The sequence below is a fragment of the Ceratotherium simum genome, chromosome 12 (assembly GCF_057802395.1).
Source record: "Ceratotherium simum simum isolate JZ-2026a chromosome 12, ASM5780239v1, whole genome shotgun sequence".
Lineage (NCBI taxonomy): Eukaryota > Metazoa > Chordata > Mammalia > Perissodactyla > Rhinocerotidae > Ceratotherium > Ceratotherium simum.
The window spans coordinates 14,087,126-14,102,198 of NC_141911.1; the positions used below are offsets into that span (position 1 = coordinate 14,087,126).

The 15,073-nt window shown below is 51.6% G+C and overlaps 1 protein-coding gene across 1 annotated transcript in view; it reads left to right on the forward strand.

The window, feature by feature from the left end:
• Positions 1 to 6,863: 6,863 nt before the first annotated feature.
• Positions 6,864 to 15,073, forward strand: part of SCRG1 (stimulator of chondrogenesis 1) — a 151,830-nt gene continuing 143,620 nt past the window's right edge. The window contains exon 1 of the mRNA XM_087437424.1: positions 6,864 to 6,977. The gene's annotated coding sequence lies outside the window, so the exon portion shown is untranslated. The remainder of the gene's footprint in view (positions 6,978 to 15,073) is intronic.

The following is a 15,073-nucleotide window of genomic DNA, read 5'->3' on the forward strand; positions in this document are numbered from 1 at the left end:
CCCCCGGCTACCAACCGCCCGTGACTTCACCCCGTCGGAGGGTCGGTCTCCTAGAGTCCCAGCACATCCCGGAAGGAAGTCCCTGAGGCCTCCTTTGCCCGTGGGCTTGGCTAGAGCCGGAATCTCAGCTCTAGGAACCAGAGAAACTGAAGTGCCATAAAGGACCCGGCAGGCCAGGGGTGGGGAGAAGAGGGGAGGGATTCGGGAGTGGGGAGGAGGGGAGGGAAGAAAGGTGAAACGTATTAAAAAGCGGTTTGTTTCATGAAACGGCACGTATATAAATCTGGTGTTAGGGAGGCTTGCCAGAGGGTTTCCATCTTGGAACCCATTCTTGGGTGATGTTCGCACCTGGGCTTCGGGCACAGACCCTCCCTGGATATCCCAAGGGTTCCGTGCCTCGCCGGTGCCCAGTCCGAGCCGGCCGCCTGCAGCGGGCGAACTGGCAAATGCCCCGGGAGGGACCAGCGAGCGGTTCTGCGGGCTTCTCCTGCGGGCAGCTGACAACGCGAGGGCGAGGGGTTAGAACAACTCGGCCAAAGCGATCTGAACTTTCTCCCCTCGGGTCAGCCAGCGCTGGGCCGACGTGGTGGGCGCAGGCCTGTGTTTACAGACACTTGCCTTTGTTTATAGCACTGGGGGGCGGAGGGAGGCGCGCCCTGATTTTCTATTACTCTCGGGATCCCTGTCTCTTTGACCGAGTGGCTCCCTCCCTCTCCTGCCTCCAGCCGCCGTTCGCGTCCTTACTCTAATCCTTTCAAGAGAAAGACGCCAGATCCAAGGGGTGGAAGAAAAGAGTTTACCGAAGTAGTGGGGTGAATGGTGGTGGATGCGGTGAGGTTTTTAAAACAGCAGCCGGAGAGGAGTTATCTTCATTGTGCATGTGAGCCTGTGCTTGCCTTAGGCTAGCTGCTGTCCTTCGCCACCTGGGATCTAACGCATTTCTGCTGGTTGAACACTTTTTCTGGTCTTTCAAACACCAGCAGAGGGTGACCAGAAGACCCGGGGCAGCTCGCTGCTACACATGCTTTTAAACTCGAGCTCCAGAACCGTGTCCTCTTTGTCTGGCCTGAGCCAGGCGCTGCCGGCCTCCTCTCCTGCTGCGCCGCCTCCTCGGCCCAGCAGCTCCAGACCCCGACATCTCAACCACCTCGACAATCCAACACTCTGGAAACCCCAGCTGGCCAGAGAGTCAGCAGACTGGACACCCCAGGGGGCTGAAGCCCCTAACGGGACGCACACCCTAACTGGCCAGAGACTTTAACCATCAAGACACTCCAGATTATCTGTCCCTCCAGCTGCCCCCGACATCCCAACCTTCCCAACGCTCCCAGTCCCCCCGCATCCCTGCCCCGCGTCAAGTCCCAGGGAAGTGAGTGGCCGGCTGGGCAGGCGTTTCTCCTGTGCGTCCATGCTTTTCTCTTCTACACATTTCTTTCTCTTTTAACTCCCTTTGGTCTTCGCTTTAAAAGAAAAAAAAAAAAGTTTCCAAGCTCTTGCCTTGCGGGACTAGCTAAAAGGCCTCTGTTTTAATTGCTCGGATAATGTGGTTGCTGCCATTTTGTTAAAAGCAATCACTCCTGCAGCGAAATCACAAGCTCTCTAGACAGGCCGGAGCCGACAAAAATGCAGGATTTGACGTTAAAAGCTAAATGGGAAGCTGGGGCGGCGGAAGGTAAATTGATGGTAGATCTGGCTGTCAGGGCCAGGCCCCAGACCGCCGCGCAGGCCGAGCGCCTGATAACCCTGGAGCACCGGCGGGGCGAGGGCTCTGCCGCTGTGTGTGTGTGTGTGCGTGTGTGTGTGTGTGTGTGTGTGTGTGTGTTTTCCTACAGACCCATTCTCAACTTCTTGGGAAGTAATTTGGAAAACTCGATAGAGTGGGACCTGAGCACACTTCCTGCTCCCAGTCGCAATTTTCCAGGATTTTCGCCCCCAGCCGGGACACTGACGGCAGTTTTAAGAGCTTTTTCAGGTCCAGACGCCGAGAAGATGACAGCAAGTTCACTTGAGGTTCTTCTTGCCTTCCAAAAGGGCCTCGGCGGGAAGCTCCAGCCTCTGAGCAGGTTAGCCAATAGGTCGTGGCACGTAGGAAGGGACAGCCTAGGCTGCTCTCCTCAGGTGTGGCAAGACCAGGCGGCCTGGTCGTCCCCGCGATGAGATGGGTACAACAGTAGCGCCAGGGAAGGAAGCCTTCGGAGAGCAAGTGTGCATGAATCAGCGGTGGAGGGTGGCTCGATCCTTTTCCCCTCCCCGACGCGTCTGCTGGCCGCCGCCCGGGGCTGGCGAGGATCGTAGAGCTGGTGTCCCACCCGGTTGTTAAGCAGCAGGAGGTTGAGTGAGTTGTGTGCACGTGTATTTCGCAGGAAGGAGTGCGAAGGGTGAGCTCAGATGCAAAGCCACAGGAAGCAGAAGGAGGCCTGCGAGCTGCCTCCGAGACTTTGAGACTTGAGCGTTGCACGGAGAACCCGAGCCCATTGCGAGGGCCTGAGGTGTATATGCAGGGAACAGTAAACTGGGCAAAGGATGTCACAACAGCCGGGGCTGCATTTGCACTGCGAGTCTACAAAGCACGGGAAACCTCTCAGTTATTCCTGCGGCTTTCAGGAAACGCGACATCTAACGCTGCGTCCGCGGCTAGCAGTTTTCTCTTCCACAGCGGCCTCGCGTTCTCCCTACCCGCGAGTCCTACCCACGCGCCTGGATTTGGAAAAGGGACTGGTGGTGGATGCCAAGCGGAGATGATCTGGAAAGGAGGCTTGTGGCGTGTGCCCCGTTAGAGGGTTGACCCTGAGTACTGCCTGTCTTTTCTTGATCTGTTGACCTGAGGGAACACATTCCCTCCAGCCAGCCCAACTCCCTGCGCGAGGAAGGGCGCTAACGAGTCTCCAGGACGCACAGGACTCCTGGCCTGTCGGAGCCCGCCGCTCTCTTGGAGAGAAAGACCCTGGAGCAGCCCTCAGGCTGGTCCAGGACCCCGGCTCGAGGCCCCAGCAGCCCCATCCCTTAGGAAGCTCAGCCGTGCTATAGGGTTTATGTCTACCGGGGGAAAGGGGACGAAGTATTTTTTAACTGCTTGGAAAGGGGAGGAGGGAAGAGGGGGCAACTCCAGGAGAGGAAACGAATCCCACATTTCCGGGGGCCAGACAGCTCTGAGCGCGCCGCTTTACTATCCAGCCGCTGCGCGAGGCGTGCTTCCCAGCTCAGCCACTGTCGGCCGGCTTCTGACAGGCCTGGAACAACTCAGCGGCTTCGGCCAGTCCTGCTAATGGAAGTTAAAGTGCACTGGGTATCTGCCTTACACGCGCACAGAAGTGAGACTTCTCTCCTGTTCTCGCTCCACCCTGCCCAAGTCAGTTCTCTTCGAGGAGCGGGCCTCCCGCCTCTCCCCTAAACGCGACCCCCCTACACACACATTCCCTTCAAATTCTCCCGGCATTTGGGCCGCTTTGATGATCAGATGGTAGAGCCCTGATTACAAATTTATTCCCGGCCGCTCCGTCCGTCTTTATCTCCGCTATTAGGGACATCTGGGAGTGATTAGCGCCGCGCCCGCGCCCGGCCGCGCTGCCTATCTCGCCGCGGCGGGGCCCGGAGCCTCGCTGACGTCAGGGCAGACGGCTCGGAGCCATCCCAGCCGAGCTGGGTGTAATCGGCGGCCGCGCGGCCAAGTCCTCCCCGGGCCAGGCCAGCAGCTGGAACGCGCCGCCCGCCTGCGCACAGGGCCTTTCTCAATATGTATTTTTAGCCCAGAAGACGTTTTCGTTTTCCTTGTTTGAGGTGAGACGGGGCCGGTTAACGTTTCTACCCGCCCCCTCCCCACTTTAAATTTTCCAACTCGCTGCGTCTGGTGCATTCTGCCTGGAAAAACTTCCCATGTCCTGTCCTGATCGGCAGGCTCTCCTCTGCTATCTCTGCGCCGGGGTGCTGCTCTCCTACACTGACAGCTGCGGCCCCTGCCTCGGTGCCCATGCAGGTCGTGGGCGGGGAGCGGGGAGGCTCTTCGGGGTCCAGGCTGCTCTTAGGGCTCCCCTCCCCGCACTGGCAGCCGGTTGGCCCCTATAGCCCTCAGACCAAAATAGTGGGAGTTTCTGCCTAGTAGGGTGGCCAGGCAGACACTGATTACAGAACCTGAAGTCTCCCCAAATCTCTGTCTTTGCACCTGCTGTTAAAGCCTAATGGACCTAAGGAGCAGAGGCGCAAGACCCTCTTCTGCCTCCCCCATTTCCCTCACGGGAGTTGTCCTTGGCGCAAACACTGACACATCTCGAGGGCAAGGATGACTGGCAGCAGCTTTGTCCCCTACTATGGCTCAGTGCCCAGAGCAGAGGCTACGCATATTTGTATAATTCCTGCACGGGAGGACAACACCCCAGACCTCCAAACCTGCCGCCCTGGGACGCTGGCCTGGTGTCTGGAATGAATCCAATTCCAAAACTCTTTAGGTTGGAGCTTCCCATACCTAGCTAGTTATCTGAAATCCCCGAAGAACTTGATAAAATTCAGCCCCTATTTCACCCCACCTTCACCAGAAATTCCGATTCAGCAGGTCGGGGACAAGACTCAAGTCTGCAGTTTTCAGAAGCTTCCCAGGGGATTCAGAATCACTGCCTAAGGCCACACACACCCACTGCAGCCAGTCTCTCACCCTAGGCACTCTCTCAATGGTCATGTGAAACACGGGACAGTGCGGATGAAGGTGGCTTTATCAAGGATGGGGAAGGGGACGGCAAGGCCTGCATTACTTAACATCCCTACAGGGAGAGATTGGCCATATCATGGATCAGTCCTACAACTTGATTTAACTGGGCAACAGCAAGGACTGAGAGCAAACCAAGAGATGCTATTTACTTCTGTACAGGCTGCAAAGCCCGAGCTGTGTGTCTAGTCAGAGGCTACAGTGCATTTAGGTGGAGAGAAATAAGTTATAGCCCATGATTTGAATGCAGTAACAAGATCTATTTGGGGGGCCAAGGGTATCAAAAATAAACAGAAATCCAGTTGAGAAAGTTTCCCAAACGTTTACCCCTCTTCAATTCTTTGAGGCAGCTCAATACACCAAACTCCGAAGAGTCTTCATGTAATCTAGAACAGAAGAGGACCACTTCCTCCTAAGTCAGTGAAAAATGTCACACTGAGAGAGCTGGGCTCCCCCTTCCCCCCACCCCCATCCCCAGAAGAGGGGGAAGGAAATATTGAGCTGGTGGTGGAGGGGAGGGTGTGGAGGGCTAGGGATGGAGAAGGAGGCTTTTAGACAGCTGAATGCTTAGGGACTGGAGGAGGAGGGGCCTATCTGTGCTTCTAGATGGGGAGGGGCAGGTAATGGCTGCAGAAAGTAGTTTCCCACAGGGTTGGTAAGTGGCTTCTCCATGATCTTCCTTAATGATGGAGTCTATGAAAATTGACAGTTTTCTGAATCATTCAGACCACTCAAAAACAAACAAAACTAACAACAACAAAAACCCACATCGCTTTGCCTCTAATACTTTCTTGCACATAGCATAAATGAACTTTCACTTAAATTAGATGGAATGAATCAACACGGGCCACAGGTCCAGAGAATCCCAGTGTATATTTCCAAGCAAAGGAGACAGGCTTGCAGGCGGCTGAACCATTTATATAAAGGATCACAGGGTACTCACCAGCCCCCTCCCCAACTAACAAGCCAGTTTTCTCAAATAGTGTATTTAATGCACAGCTAATCATGAACAACCAGACCCAAACTGATGCTTCCCTGTGACCAGATGGAGTGTTTCAAAGCATCATTGCTGTTGTAGCAACAAATCACCTTTCAGTTCACAGGTGAACAAAGACTAAAGAGTCAGGGAGACCTGCAGATTTTTCTGTAAGAGGTGGAGTTATTTGCTACCCACTTGTTGGCTGAAAGGATTTAGAACGAACAGTGCACTTAGGGGCAGAGAGAGTTTTCAACCTTCATTAAGCATGTTGCCTAGAGAAGAGGCCAAAAGAGATACCATTCTACATTAAAATGGCAGTAAATACCTCCTTCCTTCAAAGATGGAAGCCAATGGCCACTGAGGCAGTGCATGGTTGCCTTCTATTTAAAGTGGGTTATTGTTGCCTTAAGGTAACATTTTTGTCTGTAGAATAAGGCGAAAATGCAAGAAAAGAAAAATGTGTTTGTAGCTTTTATTTTCAAAGAAAATGCAACCTAAGTCTGTATCTAGAACTCCACGATGAAGGAATGCTGGTGCGGTTTTAATGGGAGAAAGTTGCCACCAGGCCCCTGACCATAGCTTTTGCTTTGCAAATCTGGTTTTCATATTCTCGCTCAGTAATCACCCAAAGCCATAACTGTCTCTAAAATTATTCATTAAAGTCATTTTCAGGGATTCTCACAGGATGACTCTTTTACGTTTATGATCATCTGAGAGCAATGACATCAGCCTCTGTCTCTTTTCCGCTTTTAATTAACGTGCTGGGAAGACCAGAGGGGCCGTGGCTGTGTCCGTGGGGAGGGGGCGGGCCTGGGGTGGAATTCGCCGGCCATTCTGCTCCTGGCGCGGTCAGCTGAGCTCGGGCGCGCAGACATCCTTTGATTAAGGAGGGTATTTCGGGGAGTGCAGGCTGTGCAGAAGATCACGGCTGTGCCCTGTGGTGCTGTCAGCAGTGACAGATCCCAGATGGGGCCGCTACTGTATGGCAGATTGAGTTTCTCAGCAAAAAACTCACCCTCCCTCCTAAACGTCTTCAAAAACCTTCTCCAGATACTCCAGGTCGCTTCGTGTGAAACTTAAAAAGTCCAACCCCAAAGTTGGTTTTGCATGCGTGTGTGTTAGGTTTTTTTTTTTTTTTATCTTCCTCTTTTTCTCTGCACTTCCTCCTCCTCTGAGCATCTTCGACCCGCAGGGCTACCCAGCTACTCAGAGTGCAGACTTGACGGGCCTGGTGGTTCCTGTTCGCCTGGCCCACAGCGCCGCGCCGTCGACACTGCACAGAGGGGCCCCGAAGGCAATCCGGTGGGTAGCGGTGCGGCGTCCGGGACGAGGGGGCAACTTAGAGCACCCCAGGCAGGTGGGGTGGACCGCCTGGACAAACACTACCCGTGGGGAGAGCTGGGCGGGGAGTAGGGGGAAAAGGACTGAACCCAATGCAGAAGCAGAGAGTACCCAGACCTGGCTCCCGCTTCCCTTCCTTGTTTTCCCCAGCGGAGCTCCGTCTCGCCAACCTGGGCAATCTCCAGGGGCAGCGCCGAGCCCAAGAAGGGGGGAAAGGACTGTCTGCTGGGACCGGGAAGTGGGGTGAAGGCGGGCCATAGGAGCCAGCAGGGGCCCAGCGTGATCCAGGTTGGGGTGAAGGGGGTCGGCGGAAGTCCCTGCTGCGGCCCAAGCCGGGAAGCAGGACTGGGGCATCTCTTAGGTGAGAGGGGGGCGCAGCGAGACTCAGTTTTCTACATGATGAACATTGGCCCCCTTGAGAGTTGCCAGTCTGAGTCCCAAGTTTCGAATTCCTGGACACACATTGGGTTGGAAACTCCGTTGCAGAAACATTTGAACTTATTTTAAACCTTTATTCAAAAAATAAACAAATGCCCTGTGTCCCTGCCTCCTCGGAGGCAACGGAGATTTCCTCCTCTCCTCCTGTCCCCTCCCAAGGGTGCCTAGGCCGGCTCCCGGGGAGCAGCAGTGGCCGGGAGAGAGGGGATGAAAGGCGGAAAGGAAGGCGCATAGCATCCTGAATCTGCTCGGATTTCTAGACCCCAACTATCCCTACCCCCACGGTCCTCTTAACTGTGGAACTTGGGGTGTTCCCACGGGCCTAGGCCGGGGGCGAAAGAGAGAAAAGGAAGGAAGGACAGAAAAGTAGAGAGAACGAGTTTTGCTTTAATTTAAAGATAAGCAATTTTTTTCCTTCAAAATACCCGTGCAGCCGCCTCCACCTACTCCCACACCCCTCCGCGTGAGGGCAGCTTGGAGAGCCTCCATTCGGCTTACAAAAGAGCCTCTAGGGAACGGAGAGAGGAGCTAAAAATATCTCAGACGCGAGGCCCAAGGTCCGGGAGGAGCTAGCCGTCTCCCCCAGCCCTGGCTCTGCTCTGGAGTTGGGCAGCGGCCCTCTCCACCTCGAGGGTCGGGCCGGCTGTCGGGTCCCTTCCTTTGAGCCAAGGGCCGGAGCCCGGGCTTAGCCGGGCACCCACACTGCAGCCGCCAGGCGAATTTCGCCTCATCTTTGCGCCCTGACCCGGGTCTTTTGTAGCCATACCGGTAACTCTTAAAGAAGCCTGCCGGTCGAATCTTCCGGTACAATCAGGTGCCACACTTTTAACGCTTTCCCTTCTGCCCCCTCCGCAGACTCAGTTTTAAAAGTAAAGAGGTGGGATCGCTATCTAGATCCCATGTAAACAAGAATCCGGTCATGCAAGTGTTCTCCCCCAGTTTCTATAATGATCTATATGGATGTCTGCAGTTGCTTGCTGTCCTGGGACACAAGTTGATCTGGGAGAAACCTGTGAACCCCTTATTACAGCCCTCCCCCCCACAAAAATCTAGCAGTTCTTTCCCTCACAATTCCCCCCTAGGTTGTCACGTGAAACCACAAAACTTTATATAAAAGCAAAACACACACTGAATTTCAAAACTCCCGCTCGCCCCCTCTAAAAGGCAGCTTTTATTTTCACGGCCCATGCTGGATGAAAGTGGTTTATTTTGATTTTTTTTTCTTGTACCCACATGCCTTGTAAAAGGTTCCTGTGCACGGGCCCGGCCCCCCTCTGATGACCGCAGGGCCTTGCTTCCAGACTGCAGCCCCCCGCCACTTGGTTTTTAAGTCCTCGCCTGGAGCCGAGGCATAATTGCGACCCCGCCCGAGCCCCGAGCCTCCCGGGGGGACATTTGGCCAGGCCTGCGTTGGGGCCGAGACCTCCCAAGTGGCGGACCTCGGAGCCCGTTAGCCACAAGGTCCTCTCGCTCCCTGCCTCCTCCCTTTCTCCCTCCCCTGTGGACTTGGCTCATTTCTCCTTGATTCTCCAGCTTGCCCGCGCTACAGCGCACAGCATTTCTCTTTCCCTCCACTTTTTTGGTTTTCTCTTGCCCTTTTCCTCTCTAGCGCCTTTTTACCGCTCTCTCCGTTGCCTTCACGTTGAAATCCCAGGCCCAGAGAAGCAAAGTGGGGCTTTGTCGGACGGAATCTGGGGACACGAACTGGAAGCCTCTGGCCCCCTAGGCGCCGCAGCAGAGTCGCAACCGGGCGCGCTTCTGCGTAACGTCAGCGCGCGGGGTAATTTACCTTCCCTGGGCGTCTGTCAATATGACTAATTTCCATAGGGGTCAAAAAGCCTTTCTCCGGCAGTCCATCTTGGAGCGCTCTCTTACGCAGCAGACCCGGTTAGTTGTTTTGTTTCCAGCCCTAGAAATAAATACTCTTGGGGCGTCCCTGCCAGGGCAGCCCGAGAGGAGCAGAGGAATATACACGGTGTCAATTAAAGGCAGTTTTCCTTGAACTGCGAACTGTAATTAGGCTTTTAACGACAGCGACCTGCTTGCCTTTTAGTTCACATTACCTAACTCGGCCTTGATACCAATGCTTTCTTTAGAAACAGGAAATCAAAGAAGGAAATAATTATTCCTCCGGTTTTTCTCTGTCGCGCGTAGATCCCTATTGAAATATTTTCTCCGCATTTCAGGGTGTGATTTAAACAGAGTATGAGCGCGCGTCTTGGTAATCTGGCCTAGACAGACAATGTATCACCTGGGTGATGTTTTACAATAATTTCAAAACTGCTACCGATTTCTAAGTGTGAAATCAGTGCTCTGGATTTCAACATTCTCCGAGACTCGACACAGGAGGCTAATTGATGCTGGTTGCGTGACTACAACCCACTTTGAGAAATGCGCTGAAAGAAGCCGACGTGGCTAGCGGAGATCGGGCGGTTCCCTGTCTGCAAAGCCCTCTCCTGCCCAGAACAGGGAGCGCGGACACGGCGAGCGTTCACGAGCGTTCACCTCTGAGGGCACGAAGTCTCACTCCTTGGGTGTTGTGGGGGGAGGTAAACCTCTCCAGTCCGGGAATCCGGGTGCAGCGGGAAGTGAAAGTTGCCAGACCACTCATTTCCCTCCCACCTAGGCTCAGGTACTGAGGCTACAGTTAAAAAACTTCCCCAAGCTAAATTTTTAACAAACTCTCTTTAAAAAACGTTTCCCCGTCCCGCCCCACCCCCCCCCCCACTCCCTCTTCTTGTGGCCTTTAGGCAAGAAAAGGCTTGGACTTTGAGCAGTTAGGAGCTTCGGTAGAACCCACGGGAAACATAAGAACTAAGCGAAGCAGAATCCCTAGGAACTTCACCGCAGGCGGCCTCAACTCGCGGTCCAAGACCTCTGCCCGCGGGGGTAGGTGGCACATACCTCCCCGCCTTGACTCCACCTCCCACCGCAGCCGGGCCTGTATACCCGCGCTCCCACGCTGCGCGCGCGCGTGCGCGTGCGCGCACACACACACACCTCTTTCCCTCTCTCTCCTCTGTTGGTGCATTTATGACCTAATGAAAGTATGTCCTTTAGGGGAAAGACTGTCTATAAAATGTGAAATATGAAGAACCCGTTTGGATATTCCCACTTTAGGCCAGGCCCGATCTTGAAGTTTTTTAGGACAAACACCTTGACTCCTTCTGTTGCTTCCATAATCACTCTGTTATTTTTGCTAAATAGTGAGAACTGGTTCTAAGTGACCTCTGCTCATTCCCTGTGGAAGGAGAAAAAATCTCCAGCCTGAAGACATGCCTTTATTTGGAGGAAGGCATGCCTTGGGGAAAAAAATAATTTTACTTTCTATCCTTTGTCATCTTTGGAAAACCCTGGCACCATATGTTCCAACTTCTGCAAACAGCTGGAGAAACCAAGGGCTCTTTCAACTCTTCCCTTTCCTTCCTGCCCCACAGTTTCCTCCAAATGCCACCTCTTTGGGTCTCATAAACATTGGCCTGTTTTTCTCCTGGTCCCTCTTCTGAAATCTCTCCCAGTTCCTAGTATAACCGAGTACCTCCTTGGAAATCACATAGTTAATCACCTGTTTTCGTGGGAAAAGGCGATCTGATTTTGTGTTTCAGGGAGAATTTGTTTATTAACACAAGGGAGTAGAGTAGAGATAATTCCCCCTATGGCTTTTTATATACCATACCTTTAAATAAGAGTTTTTAAAAATCCCTTTCATTTTTGCAACTTGACCTTTGCCCAGAGAGCGATTTAAGTTGTTTTTCTAGCAGGGACTATGCAACAGGAAAAACTGCAGGAGATGTCAACACTAGTGTGAGCTGAAGAGCTGCATCCCCTGGTGGGGCAGAGTTGTTTATTTGCATATTTTTTAAAGAGCAGAGCAGTTCTAACTTACTCTTTTTGACACTCAGGGGCCATTTAATGACCTGAGAGTGGAGTAGGTTGATTCTTCAACTCACTGCTTAGTTGATCCCTTCTGTTTCTGAGTTAACATCGCGAAGGAAATTTTTGCTCTCCTTTTTTTTTGATTCGGGCTTAAAACATTAAGTTTCCTGAGTAAAATTTTTGCACCTGGCTAAAGCCTAGGGAAAGGGGCAGACATGCTAGGGCAAAGTGTTCAGCCCACCCTGAGCGGGGTGAGAGGGTGTGAGGATGGAGGGGGAGTGGGCTGAGAGGCAGCCATTTCTAGGGAAGGGGTCTTGTCCTTGTACAAGAAATTGTCCATTTTTAAACATCTATTAGAAAATGTCGATCCTTCTTTTTCAGTTGTGTCCTGGCTTAACCTTTCCATTCAGGACTGAGGACTCCGTCAGTCCTCAAGTCTGCGTTCTGAGTGACCTGGCTCAACTGGAGGATCAAATGGCTTTAAACTGGCAAATATGCACATCTGCGAATAGGAGAGGGGTCTTTAAGGAGATGAATAGTGGACATTTTGCCTCACCTAAAGTTTCATACTTCTGCATAAAAATATTATTTTCCAGTCAGATTTCCAACGTATGACCCATTGAGCAAAACAGAAAGTTTATTACGTGTTTTTCAATCCCATATTCTCAATAGATGTCCTCTAGATCCTCCTCCTCAATACGTGATATTATGTCTAAATATATTTAGCATCTAGCATCTCATATATGTATATCCTGATCAAATTAATTTCTAATGAATAGGCAGTACATTTCCATCGTTCAAAAATATACAAAATGTACATGTGAATAGTCTCTCTTTCAAAATCTGTCCAGTTGCTTCTCCCATTGTTATTCATTTCTTGCACATCCTTCCAGAGCTTCCTAAGGCATAGGAAAGCAAATAGGAATATAATTTCTATGAATCTAGAATGATACAAGTTACTCCATTTGTATCTGTTCTGCTGATCAGGAGGGACTGGGGCAGTGGGGGAGATCCCTGGAAGCTTTGAAGAACTTAAAGAGGCTCACACCAAACACAATCTGGTCAGGGTGTGAGGGGCCTCCTGACTGTAATTTAAGATATCTGGGAAAGAGAAGATGGGGCACATACAGAACAGACGACCCCTAAGGCTCCAAGCTGGATTGTCTTTTCTCTGTGGCTGAGTGCAAAGAATGAGGAAAAAGAGAAGAAGGGAAGGAAGAAAAGCAAGCAGAAAGAGTGAGGTTTTCAAATTCTAGAATTAGTGAATGTGGCTCCTCATTTTTTGATGTGCTCCCCCCAAGTCAAATTGGAAAGGACTAAATTGCTATGCATCAAATAAGTAACAAGTAAATTTCCTCCTACTATAAGAGAGGTTTTGTCATGTTCTGGCCTGCAGATATTTTGTATGGGTTATAATTGGGTGGGGGGAGTTTTGGGAAATGCACCTTTATTGTAAAACAACTGAGATAAATTCTGCAGTGTAATAAGTAAGTGTACCTAGACTTAGACCTCAGGCATTTTGTCCTTTACAACTCAACAAGAGGCTGAAGACAAAGCCAGTGTTGCCTGCTCCCTATACAGAGCAGGTGGCACCTTCAGTTACATCTGTGCAGCCCTCAGAGAGGCTAAGGGGTCTTGCTGCCCGACAGTGACTGACCCTGACCATCCTCTATTTAGGAGTCAGATGTGGGTGAAGAAGAGGACACACCTTGTAGGAAAAGTGCCATGCACAAGGCCACCTGCCAGGGATGGGGCCAGTGCTGCTATGCAGGGTGTTCTGTGACTTCCTGGTACCTGGCCAGAATTGCGGTTGCTAAATTGGCTCAAGCCCACACACTCCTCCTCATCATGCCTTCCCTTATCCTTGTAAATGGAGTTGGAAGCATTTTCAGCTTCTTGATAGACGACAGCCATTACTCTGTGTGTGTGTGTGTGTGTGTGTGTGTGTGTGTGTGTGTGTGTTGGGGGAGAGGGTTGCTAAATATTCATGCCTTCTATTAATGCCAAAAATTTCTCTTCTTTCACTTTGGGCTTCTCTCTGCCCTTCCCTCATAATAATACTAGATGAAGTAATAACAACAAAAGCTCACTGTTGATTCGCTTTTCCTCTTTTGAACAGATTCTTGCCTGTCCCTCTTAGGGACCCACTGCCAAGTTTTAGCCTTAATTACTGCAGTTTAGCCACTCTCCAAAAGAGGCTAGATTTCAGATCACCCACTGTGTTCCATTGATGCCATGGTAGGACCAAAGCGCATTGGTAGGTGAAAAGGACCCCAAACTCTCTGCCCCCTGTGGCCCTGGAGCTGTTCATCAGACTGGAAGCCAAAGGCCCACATAACTCTAATTAATGTGTACGTATGTTGGCCAGCCTCTTGGCTGGTTTTATGGGGTTTCACTGAAGTGCCTGAATCAGCAGGGTCAGATGAGGATTAAGGGTCCTAATGAATCACAGGACCACAAGTTGACTTGGATGGTGGCTGTGTTCAGGAGACCTACCCCTGTTGTTCTCCTCCCTGAGGATCTCTTTCTGTGCCCAGAGAGGAAGGCTGGTCTGGGAGGAACCAGTCAAAGAGGGCACCATCAGAAGTTTAAAATGTCCTCCTCATCTGCATCTTGGCACAGGACATTACTGAAATGCATATGCATATATATGCATACATATAAAATCTTCAATCATTCAGAAATAAAAAAGAAAAGCTTTGTCTTAAAAGTATTGAATTTAAGAGTGGAAATAGGCCTTTAGAGTTCATCTGTTCTAACCACTTCTTTACAGAGGAGAAGACTCAGGCTCAAAGATGCTCCTGGTACCTGGCCAGCGTGGGCCACTAATGAGTGAGACTGGGCAGGGGGTAGGTTCCCTTCCTTTCCTTAGGCAGTTATTTCCAGGGATCTCTTGTTTAAGAAAGATAAAGGCATAAATAAGGAGGAGGTTGCAGTAGGAAGAGTTTTGAAGAAAAAAAATGATGTAGAGGGCCAGGCAGGAGAAAAGGTAGCCAGAGAAATGACAATCTGGAGGTTCATTACTTGAGCAGTCCTATCTCCACCATTTCCTGAAAATTCTACTCGACTCCAAGACAGCTATTAGAGGCTGACGTTTTCACACCACAGAAACTTTGTCGTGTGTGTGTTGTGTGTGTGTGTGTAAGCCAGTCCAAGAGAACAGATTCTTCTCTCTTGGGGAGAGGGAATGGTGTTTCCAAAAGGGAAGCAGCTCTCACCAAAAGCGCTCCTTGATCTGATGACAACACGGACACGCGCTTCTCTTAGAGCCTGGAAATCGTCAGGCGGCCGAGGCGGGGTGGGGGACGACTAGGACTGCGGGGTCCCAGGGTGAGCGCGCTTAGTACTGGGTTCCAGGCGGGCTGCATCCTTGGGCCGGAGAGAGACTGTGGCCCGGCTAGGGGACTGGCATCGATTCACAGGGAATCGCAGAGGAGGCTGGTAGATCACTGCAATAGAGAAAGATGAAATCGGGAAGAAGGCGGCGCAGGAGGAAAGAGATTTCGTAGTCATGAAACCCGGCTTGTGGATCTCTATAGCGAAACATAGTCCTCTCGCAGGGCAGCCAGATGCTGGCCGCTGTCGGGGGCTGAAGATACTGCTCGGGCTGCATGTGCCTCTCTGTGTTGGGTGGGGAACTACCAAGGTGGCTCTGAGTTTTGCACAAATGCATGCTAAAATAAAAATTTTTTTCATTCTTCTGGCGTGTGTCTCGGTGGGGTCTGAGGCTGAAGACGCCCTGG